Genomic DNA, 11,355 nt, shown 5'->3' with positions numbered 1-11,355 from the left:
AAACTGAAGTAAAATAAGCAAGCAAGTCCATCTGCTGTGTGAAGCATGAGTTCAGGGTTTGCAGAGTTAATGAAAGTGTGTATATGTGTGGTCCAGGTATTACTCAACTCAGGAAAAGCTAAGTCTGTTTACAAAGTTAGGGAAGGGTGCGTCTCTTTTAAAAGTGCCTAAAGAAAGTTTACGTGATGGACAAAAATTATGTTTATGGGTGGAGATGTGTATTTAATGTCATGGGTAAGGTTTTTTAACGGTAAGGTGAGGGTTCTGATTTCTAGGTTCTATTGGTTGTAGCAACTGTGTCCGACTAATGTATAGGGTATCTTGGCCCCACATTTATGCTCCAAACATCTAAAAATCACATTCCATAATTTTGAAACTCATTTCACAATTGCGTCTTGGGTTATATTGTATTTCCATGTCCAACATTGAAAAAACGAAATATGTGCAACAAAGAATGAAAGAAGAATGAAAAAGTAAACACAAGGCAGCTGAGAACTCCCTCGAAAGTTGCTGAAAAGTCATAACATTAGATATGCTAAACACAATGGCTGCAAAAGAAGAAAATCCATATCTATGTCCTCATGTCTGTGCAGGGTGATGGCGAGCGGTGCCTATCTCCAGCGCTCATTGGGCGAGAGGCAGTGTACACCCTGGAAGAATATTATGAAAGCTAAGTCTCCAACCTAAATTTGAGTTCATAAGATTCATATTTATATCACAAAAGTAATGTAGTCTGACAGCAGTAGCTTAGAGACTTCACACATTGGCTCACTAGATTGGGATTTAGGTTTTCTATGGTGTGACCAGTCTCATGTGCTAAATGAGACCTTGAAGCAAAAAATATTTGCCTAATTGCTCAAATCTAGCCAGCACATAGATGGAAGTTACATTTTTTACTCCAGTTATGAGCAGCATTGCTGCGCCGATGCACAGATGTCCTTTTAGTCCCAAAAAGTCTTTCAACAGAACAGCCCACAGTGGTTGTGTGAAACCAGTAAATGGTAGTTGAAAGTCTCAGTTTCCTACAAGTGTAAGTTTATGTTTTACTCAAGTCGGTTTAAAGTCATTACAATATAACAGCTGTCAAAAATGTTGTTAGACCACACAATTTGTACCACAACTCTAACTCTTTAAGTTTGTATCAGGTTTGGCCCTGAAAAATCCCACTGTGCTTTCCTGCAAACTATTACTTACACTCCATTACTTGGCTCAGACACTAAGAAATGACCAGGTGGTGCTACAGAGGATTGGTTGGATTCTCTCATAATAAGAGGATGGTTATTGTATTGATTTATAACAGAAAATGCAAAGAAAGAGGGAAGGCAAAAAGCAGAAAGAATAATGAAACAACACCTTTTCTTAATTTTTACTTTGCCTTTAAGTGACACTTTGTGGTTGCTTGATGGCCCGACACCATCAAGAGTCACCGCCATAGACTGGTGACCCGACTTTATCATGAACTGCACTGTTCTCCTCCCTCAGCAATAGAGAGATTGTTTTTGGTAAGTAAAAAGAAATAAATTTTTTTCAACTGCTTGCTTTCAAGAATGTCACTACTTATTGGCAAAGTCAGTCATTTTACTGTATTACTAAAAAGCGTCCACTCTTTCATCTGACGCATTTCAGTTAGGTCTTTTTAATTAACACAACTTTTTTTCTTTGCAGCAGCAGACGTCATGTAGTTTTAGACACTGTGATTCCATTAGCAACATTATCATCATCAATTTAATGTTTTTTTTCTTCATGATTTGGAGTGGTGTGTATTAGTGCATTTTAAATTTATATCTGCTTTGGAAAACAATTGCTGTTGCTTTTATTTGTTTCATGGTTTCAGTTTTGTCAGTTTTCTAATTCTAAAATATAATATTTGGACATTAAACAAAGAACACAAACAAGCAGACACAAATCTACCACAAAGTATTTTTGTGAATAAATACTGATACAATATTTATTTGAGCAGTACTGTGTATATATATATTTACATATATAAAGACATCTATATAAATAAATAAGCTTCCGTCTCTACTGATATTCAAGAGCTGTGTTGTACCCTCCAGTGACATCTGTCATTTAGAAGAAGACTATGGGAAATCAAGAGAGTTTCAAGTGCTCTTATAAAAAATTGAGATGTCAAACATAAGACAGGCTTAAAGACTCAGTTTGACAAATTTGAACGTAAAATTTTTAACATATAACTCAAAAGTTCTTCGATTTTTTTTGTACTCATCTGCTCTACTTTAGCTCCATTTCTAACGTAATCCTTCACCCCATTCTGAGGTGAAGGATGTCACAGACTTCAAGGGCTGCAACCCTGACAGCTGTCAAAGTGGAAGTGACTTCTTCTGGTTCTTAGTGGTTGTTCTGTTTTTTTGTTTTTTATCTTTTTTTTAAAATCAAATCTAAATCTTTCCCGTAGCTTATAAAATCCAACTAATAATTGGTGATGACACTGTTTGGTTTCTCAACTGAAAATGTGCTGGTTGGCATTTTGTTTGTATTTGCATGTTCTCTCTTTGAAACTGTCAGATTTGCCCCTGCAACAAACATACTCAATTTGTTTTTTGTTACATCTATTGTCGCATCGCTAATGAAGAGGTTCCGTTTTAGAGACTTAGTAAATGTCTCTAGCAGTTCTGAATATGATGCAGTAATAGAAAACGGAAGAAAGTGAATGTAAATCCATGACTGAGTGTGCCTCCGTGTGCAGCCTGGTTATGTCGGCTCTGTCTGCTGTGAAACAGTCCCATGGCATCTATTGCCAGTCTGTCATTACTGCAGGGTTGCCACAGCTTGTAAAAGCCTCGTTAACACAAAGGCCTGCTCACATGTTAATTGTCTAATTGACTAATTAATTTTTGCATAAAGGCACACACAACGAAGAAAGATAGCTAATTGAAAGTGACTATAGGTTTAATTACGTTATGAAACACTGAGGAAGAAAGAGCCGTGAAGGTGGCCCATTTAAATACCATATTTGTTTAATTCGTCTTATTTGTTTATGAACTCCTCGCTCTTGCCTGTTTTTTCATGCTTTTTTTATATTTAGCTTTTCATCTGCTGCGGCAATCAACTTGAAATGATTCTTATTTGTGTGTCTGACACATTGAGAAAGACTGACATCAGATTCAACGCTATGATAACCTTGGAAAAAAATATCCTCGCTTCACAATGCAAATTACAAAAACAACAAAAAAAGAGAAATGCAAACATAATTTAATTTCTTTTAATAAAAAACTAATATGGAAGTTTTCTTGCTACTTTAATTAGAATAATTAGAATAATATATTATCATAAGACAGTGAAAGAATATTGCTGCATGTGTTGAAATTTACTCAGGTTTCGAAGTTGTGACATGAAGATTGAAATCCTTATGTTCCCATTAGATTGGAATTGTTTTATGGGTTATTTACGTATTTAAAAGACATGCCAACTCATCCATTGTTACTCTCATGTTATCTGAGTTATAGCTTGGTTGGTTTGCCACTTTGCAGACATTCAGCACAACAGTGTCCCTTTTTTTTCTTCAGGAAAGTTCAGGAGAATGCATTTCCTTTTTGTATCACACACAGCTAATAATTAGCTTCCACCAACAGGATATATGCTGACTTTCATACTCTGTTGCCAGAGTTTGTTCCAAAACACCAACACATTTCTGTAACTAAGGGAAATTGCAATATCAATTTCAAGACAGCATTTTCTTGTGAAAAAAAAAATTACAAGCCCTGTTTAGAATGGAAACTTAAGTTAATATACAATATTAATATGCAAAAGATATGCAACTATGTCTTGTCTTTCAGTTTTTCAGCAACTATTCACTTACTGCCAGACTACAGCAGCAAGTTGAGTAAAGAGACTCTTACTTTAAATTTGACTTTGGCCCTAGTGTCAAAACAGCATTACTTTGAAAAAAAAAAAAAAGGTGGAACTCTTACTGTATCGAATAACATTTTCTGTACTTTTTAGCACCGGAAAAGTTTCCAAACAGCTGTTTTCTCTTTTTCCACCAAGAGAGAAAGATAATTCCCTTTCTTCAGACAGAGTATGCTGCTTACTGACAGCTAGCAGCAATACTTGGTGAAAGGGGAGCAAGAAGTTAACAAGTTATTTCATCCATTTCAGAAATCTGCAGCAAGCTGCTTGTACAGCTGAAAGTCATGCTGACTCTTGCTGCTAGAATTTGTATCAAACTCCAGGGGTATCCAACTAATAGTCTTTGGGATTTTATGCATCCTGACAAAGCTAAAAAAAAAGTCCTGGAGATTTTTTGTTTGTTTGTTTGTTTGTCCATCAGTCGTCAAACACAATTGACTGGCAACAACAGGTTGCTGGGGCATTACTCCACACTTTAAGTCTCTTGTTCTTCTTAAAACATGTTAAAACTAAGGGAACAATATGTCCAAATATTTTACTGTGACTGCCTAATTTGGATGAAACATGGTATTTCAGACAGTGACTAAAATGGAAACCAGAATCTACAGTAAAGCTGATTGAAGCTGCTTGTTTTCCTGAATGCTTTTTGCATATTCCCTTCTTTAGCGTGTTGCAAAGAGATAAGTCAGGTGTGACTGACAGGTACAATTTCCCTCACAGTTCTGCTGCGGCGAGGCTTTGGTGTGATCATGCATTCGCATCAACAGTAATCTAAGTCCAATTATTGAACAGTATGTAAAAGTGACACACACACACACCCCCACACACACACGCACACACACACACACACACACACACACACACACACACACATGCACAAAACAAGGCAGAGACAGAAGGAATGTCCTGCTGAACAAATGTCTGTTAATTCAATTCCTGCCCACCGCTCACTAAAAACACCACCACAAATTAAATTGGCCAGGAGAGCAGACGGCTAACAAAGGAAATTAACAATGATGCTGCCTCTGTATTAGGCCATATGGATTCGCTGCATGTTTGCTGCGTGTGCGTAGCTGCAGCCCTGCGCGTCTGTACGCAAAGAGAGGGTGGGGAGAGGCCAGTTTTAATCAAGAAATCCATTCCACTTTTCTAACCCCTCTTCACTCCACCTCCTCCTCCCCCAGTAGCAGACTTGTGTGGAAACAGAAGTGCTAAATTACCCTGGAGCAGTCAGACAAAAACATCTTGTTGGGTTCTAAATTGGTTTGCATGCATGTTAATTGGACAGAAATCCCTGCAGTGTATTTGGGGTTGTTTGAGCATTTTTGTGTGACTTTGCGAGTGTGTTGCACCGCGCCGTATCTGCCCGTGCACAAACAAGTCCGCGTGCAGTTTTTGCCTGTGTCTACGTGCGAGCGAGTGCCGAGCAGGATTTGCGAGCTATTATAGCTGCAATGGCTTGCAGAGATTTGGAGGTTATCTGTTTTTGTTGGTTAATTGTGGAGCTGATATTATCGAGAGTCCGGGCCAATTCAAGTGGGCTTTCAGCCAAATTACCTCAGTAATCATCTGTGTTCAAGTCCCTCAATGGCCTCGCTAAGACACAGCCTTGGAAGCCCTGAAGTTCAGCGGAGAGGGGTTAAATCTGACCCCAGCTTTAGACAGCTTACACTGTAATTGAAATTATATATTTTCTCTCCTGCTGTTACTGGATCGCTGGCAAGATTCCACCAAAAATTTATCCTGTTTGTTTTTAATTAACGTGGGCAGCTAATGAACTCCGAAGGGATCTTAGCCAAATGATCAGAATTTTCTCAGTTTTCTCGCTGTAATCTTTAAAGCAGCAGGGCTTTGAAATTAGAGCATGAAATTGTTTGAAAGCAGTGCAGGAATTCGCTCAGATGAAGCCCACAAACACTAAGTCCAATACACACAGAGAGGACACTGCGTTTGTAAATGACTAAAACTAGCGATTATATGAAGCTATATAACTAGTTTATTGTAGCAGGGGGATGAAAGGCTTATGAAATACAAATAGTGTTATCAGAAATGTTTTTCTATTTAGATTTAATTAATTCTGAAGTAACGTGCGCTGTATATACACATTTAGCATTTTACGGTTATGGTTTTTTTAGAGTCTCGGTCTCACTTTCTGTTGTTCCCTTTGATAAGTCGCCCCACACACGTCATTGTCAGAGTTGCAAACAGTGAAAGGGTTGTAAAATAAATGAAATTAATGAAATGGAATTAAAAGAACTGGGTAGATTTCTTCGCACGGTCTCCTTTTAAAATGGACTTCTGCTTCTCTGGCAGACAAAAGCTGCCAAAGATTCTAATCTTTACTGCTGTTCTTTGGTAAAGACATGAGCATTTATGAGTAGCAAATCTAACAAGACAACAAAAGAATCATAGGTAACCAAGACTTATTATGGGCCTTGTCCACTAAAACTTCTTGACTGAAGAATATAACATTTTTTCATCTTAAATCACTATTTCTGTTTCCCTGGTTCTGAATAAAGTGCAGCAGCATTTGTGACCTGTTTTTCCATTAAAGACCTCCAATTATTACTCAGAACTTAAAGTTGTCTTCATCAGAAAAGATACCACTACCGTATGAGAAATGGTGCCCATTCTCAACTGGAACATGTCAAGGTCGATTAGTTTTATTAAAATGTTGTATCAAATGTCAAAAGCAGTAACTTACACACATGTTGAAGTCTTTGTATTCAACTCTTCCAAACACATCTGCAGCCATGAATGCAGCGTCTACTGTAGGCATGCAGACGCTTTTGATATAAAACAAAAAATAGGTTTTTCTCAGAAGCTCAGTAAATTCTTTGATTGGAGGATACCAATGCAATCAGTCCAAATTTACTCACCACTAAATTCACTTATTACATTATTACAGTAATGTGGGAGTGATTGGGAATGATAAAGCAACACAGCCACGATGTGGTAGGGAATGTAAAACCACCAAGCCAGATCAGCAGGTGCTGAGGTCCATAGTGCACGGAGGTCACCAACTATTTGTAGAGCTGAAAGCTGCAGACCTCCAAGCTTAACGTGGCCTTTGGATTAGATTAATAACAGAGAGTGGAGAACTTTAGGGAGTGGACTTACTTGGCCAATCAGCTGCATCCAAACCTTAAGTGCTTCAGATGGGGATGCAGGCATCATATTGTCTTGATTAATTTCTAGTATCTGTTCCTATAAAATAAAAATAAAAGATCTTATGTCTCCTGTCCTGTCTGTTGTCCAAATGAACTCCAAGGTATTTCTACTCCTGAACCACCTCCACTTCTTCTCCCTTCATGGAAATAGTTTGACATAATCTTGGAACTCTTAAACTCTACAATCATCTCTTTTTTTTCTTTTTAACATTCAAGGGAAGATTCAAACCATGCCCCATTTTCTTTTTCAAAATCTTCCTGTTATAAGATTTTTCAAGACTTTTTGCACCTGTGGAGCCAGTAATTCTGTCTGGCAGTGTATATACAGTATTTCATTTTAGTTTCAGCATCTCGGGTTGTACCGTAGGTTTTGTGTCTGTGTGCAGCGTGAGCAATTAATAGAGATCTTCACTCCGTTCTGCAGGAAAGTGTGACAAGATGTCACCATTTGTCACTGTCACTTAGTTTTGCCTTTACATTTTTTTTCTTCTTCTGAAAGAACATTCTGCTGAGCACACAAACAAAATATGCAAAAAGGAGCCAAACACCCACAGACACGCAGCACTGTAAGAAGCTGTGAACATAAACACTTAACCCTGGAAAGATTCAATGATGGCGGATAAAAGAGTGATTTGTGTTCTGCTAAGGGGAAAATGAGTAATCCTATCACTCAGCGTGACATGCAACACAACACGCCGCATCAGTCACAGACACAGACGCACACACTCGACACAAAATGCTGCCTATCAGAATGATAAAAGCGTGCCTCACCCACACAATAAAGCGTTTGATTTTTCTATTTTCCATGCTGTTCATTTTTCTCTTTATACTGCAACAAACCTCCTTCATTCTCTTTCCCGCTGGCATTACTACCCAACACAAGTACGCATATTTGTGTATTTATGTAAATATTTCATGTAATCTCTGTGAAAAGTAGATATATTTATGAGCTTTAATACCTTTGTGCTGTAATTCTACACATGCTGAGCGTTGGGTAATACATCCTCAAGACACACAACTCTGGGCCTCATACAGAAATACACATTAACAGTGAGCTTGCACTGGGTGCATACCAATCCCCTGGTCTTTCTTCTTCCTGCCAGGGCATTAATTCCTCCCCATATTTCCATCTGATTATGGTTCTGTTATACCCGCAACTAATTGAACATTAAATATAAAGAAAGTTAATGAAATTGTCCTTTATCCCTTCCAAACTGGGCCTGAGAATGCATCTATTAACTCAAATTAATCTAGCCCCAGTATGTGTTGTAGGGGATAAGATATATGCACTGCTTGCTGTTTTCATCTCTGACCCAAATTATGATTCTTTCCTTTGAGCTGGTCGGTTCAATAACAAAAACCTTGTTCTCTTCCTCCAGAGAATTCCTGCAGAGTCTTCCAGGATCCTCACGTCTGCTCCAAAACATTTTTGACATCGATGGTGAGACTTTCTGATTGAGATATTCCTCTCATGCTTGTTTCGGAGCATGGGTTGACCACCGAGATCCGACTGGTTGGATTTTGATGCAGTGTGAATAACTTCGCAGGTGTTGGATTGGTCGGGTGAAATAAAAGTAGTATTAACCCTTGAACATTGTCACATTTTGCCATGTCACAACCACAAACTTTGATGCATTTCACTGGCACTTTTTTGAGAGACCAACACAAAGTAAAGCTCTTTTCAGTTGTGTATTCAGTCTCCAGAGCTCATGCTTTGTAGAACCAGCTTCAAATAGCAAAAGAAAAGAAAGAAAGTCACTTCAAGTCTCTGCCAGCTTTTTAACGGTCTGCACAGTGAATATCGTGTCCATTTGTATTTGCAAATAGCTGAGCGCCTCAGTCAGACTGAATGGAGAATGTCAATTTTCAAGTCTTTCATGGGGATGTGCAGTGTTGCTGTTCTGCAAAATAGTGTTTTTAACGCAGTCATAATTAGCATTATACAAAATAAATAAAATCAGTTACATTTTTGTTGTATTTTCTACATGGCTTGTGGAAAACTTCACTAAAGCCTCTTCTTTAGGTCCTTATAGAAAGACTTAAATGAGATTCCTTGAATGAGGATTCGTAAATTAACCATAGGGAACAGCTATGGTTGATTTCATTCGATCATAGCTGTCCTCTTTCTATGCTTGCATTAGGGTCAGATGTGGAGTACACTCTCCTACCTTCATTTGTGAATCGCTGCAGCTCCTGCAGAGTTTCCATGGTTCTCTTGGCTGCTTTCCGGTCAGTTCACATAGCCCCGTCATGGTCAATTTCCAGTTGTGTCGTCCTCATTCAATTTTTGAATTAACAATTGAACAGGAAGCTTAATTTTTGAGCTGCCTGCTGTGTTCTTTGGTATCCAGGAGACTTTATATTTCTTTCACTGATGTTCTTTGAAGAAACTCTGAGGACTAATTTGAATAACTGTATTTATATTGACATTCTAAAACACACAAGTGTATAATATTTATTAAATAGGCTATTTTTAGAGACGGCTACATTAGGGAATTTGGGGGTATTAAGACAAAGGGGACTGACTACAAAGCAACGTCACAACTTATGGATTTTTACTTGCAATAACTGGACAAAATCCATGTTTTCTTGTCCATTCACTTCACAAATATGTCACTGTACATCTAAGGGGATATGCTTAGCTAAATTAGAAGTGTTAAAGTGAAGGACATCTGGGCATTGAGTTTCACTCAATGTCACTAAGCAGCTGTCCACAAAAATCTGACAATGTTTTGTTAGCTCTACACTTTGTGTGCTTTTCCTTCTTAAACAACCGTTGGATTCATGTGGCAAAGACAATCACCATGAGTATGTCTAACAGTCTGATATATGCAGGAAAAAACACAAGATACAATGAATGGAATAAACTGCCAATATGTTTATTTTTGTCTATTATCCCACTAAAAGCCCTCTCCATTCCAGTCTCTCCTTCTCCTTACTCCCTCAGGCCCATCACATTAGCATCTCTCCTGGCCAGGAAGGGGTTAACAAACCCGTTTAAGGGGAACCACAGAAAACAATACTTGAGCCCCAAAAAAGACAATGGCGGAGTCTTTCTTGTCCGTATTTGTAATTTAACATCAAAAGGCTCCTCTCCCAGCGACCTCTGAGAGCCAGCGTCTCTTTAATGAATCGCCCCACCCCCTTAATCACATTCAAATTGGTTAGTGTTCAGAAAATAGAAATATGTATTAGATAGCAATAAATTTTCATCATTGGCTAAGCCTGCTTCTTAATTGTCCTGTCCCAAGGCTTGGGAATTTCATTGTTCGTTAGGTGCTTAAGTCCCCCATCTCATTCAGTCTCTCTGACATTACTGCTGAGGGCTCTAATGCCCAACTAATTTGAATGGGGATTTACATGATAGAGCAGGGAGCATTAAAATGTGGAGGGAAGGGGAAAAAAGAGAAGAAAAAAAAAGAAAAAAGGGGGAAAAGGCTTCTTTCACTTCAAAAGTCACTTTGTTCAAAGTCAAATGACAGTGTTTAAAGATGCTCTATCTCGCTCCTCAGGATTTTGGACAGCAGTGCCAAGTTTAATGGTTCGTTATGTTAGCCCCTCTCTGTCTTCCTTACGTCTCCTTACCTTTTTTTTTGCAGCCAGCCACATGCTTTAGTGTTCCTTGACACCAAGCTGTTTCAGAATATACATCACTTCTTACACATTTTGAAGAATGAAAAATTAGACCAAAGTTCAATAATAAGATAATAATTCTGTTATTCACCATTACCTCCTCCCTCCTGTTTCTGCTGCAGGACACGCCGCCACGAGGGATTTAAGAACCTTGCTGCAGAATAAATGCCCACATCTTTGTGCACAAACAGCCTACATGTGTATCCAGGAGTGTGTAAACCAGAAAGCTGGGCCCACAGCTGTTATTTTGTTCCCCTCCAGTCGCCCATGTAACTCATTCTGACCAGTGTTTCATCCTGTTTGTTTTTAGAGTATTCCGAATTGGGTAGATATGCTATATGTGCTTGTGTGAACTGGGTTGTGTTTGTACAAGTGTGTCAGTTTTGGATGAGTATGGAATAGATGCTGCAGCGATAAAGAGAACGAGAACGCCTCACATTTTTCTGATCTTAGATAGTGTTTCCATGTACAGCAGTTCAATAATAAGAACCAATAATGTGTTTTGAACTTTTATATTTTCCTCATGCTACAAACAAAAACTTCAATGTATTTCATTGGGATTGTGTGCCCATCATAAAACTGTGTAATTGTGAAGTAGAAGGAAAATATGTGGTTCTGACGTTTTGTTTACACGTGGCAGCATTTTCAAAATGTTTGTATTGAACCACCTACTACCATATCT

General features: G+C 38.3%; 1 long non-coding RNA gene across 1 annotated transcript; it reads left to right on the top strand.

Moving 5' to 3' along the window:
* The first annotated feature begins 1,047 nt into the window (after positions 1-1,047).
* Positions 1,048-11,147, top strand: LOC129358294 (uncharacterized). Its single transcript, XR_008605791.1, has 3 exons — positions 1,048-1,502; positions 8,420-8,481; positions 10,796-11,147. It is a non-coding gene; the product is annotated as an uncharacterized LOC129358294 (long non-coding RNA).
* Positions 11,148-11,355: the final 208 nt, after the last annotated feature.

Source organism: Poeciliopsis prolifica, unplaced genomic scaffold (genome assembly GCF_027474105.1).
Source record: "Poeciliopsis prolifica strain line A6 unplaced genomic scaffold, Auburn_PproV2 SCAFFOLD003, whole genome shotgun sequence".
NCBI classification, from domain to species: Eukaryota; Metazoa; Chordata; class Actinopteri; order Cyprinodontiformes; family Poeciliidae; genus Poeciliopsis; species Poeciliopsis prolifica.
Note: the sequence above shows the minus strand (reverse complement) of the source record. Positions and strands in the feature narration are given on the sequence as shown.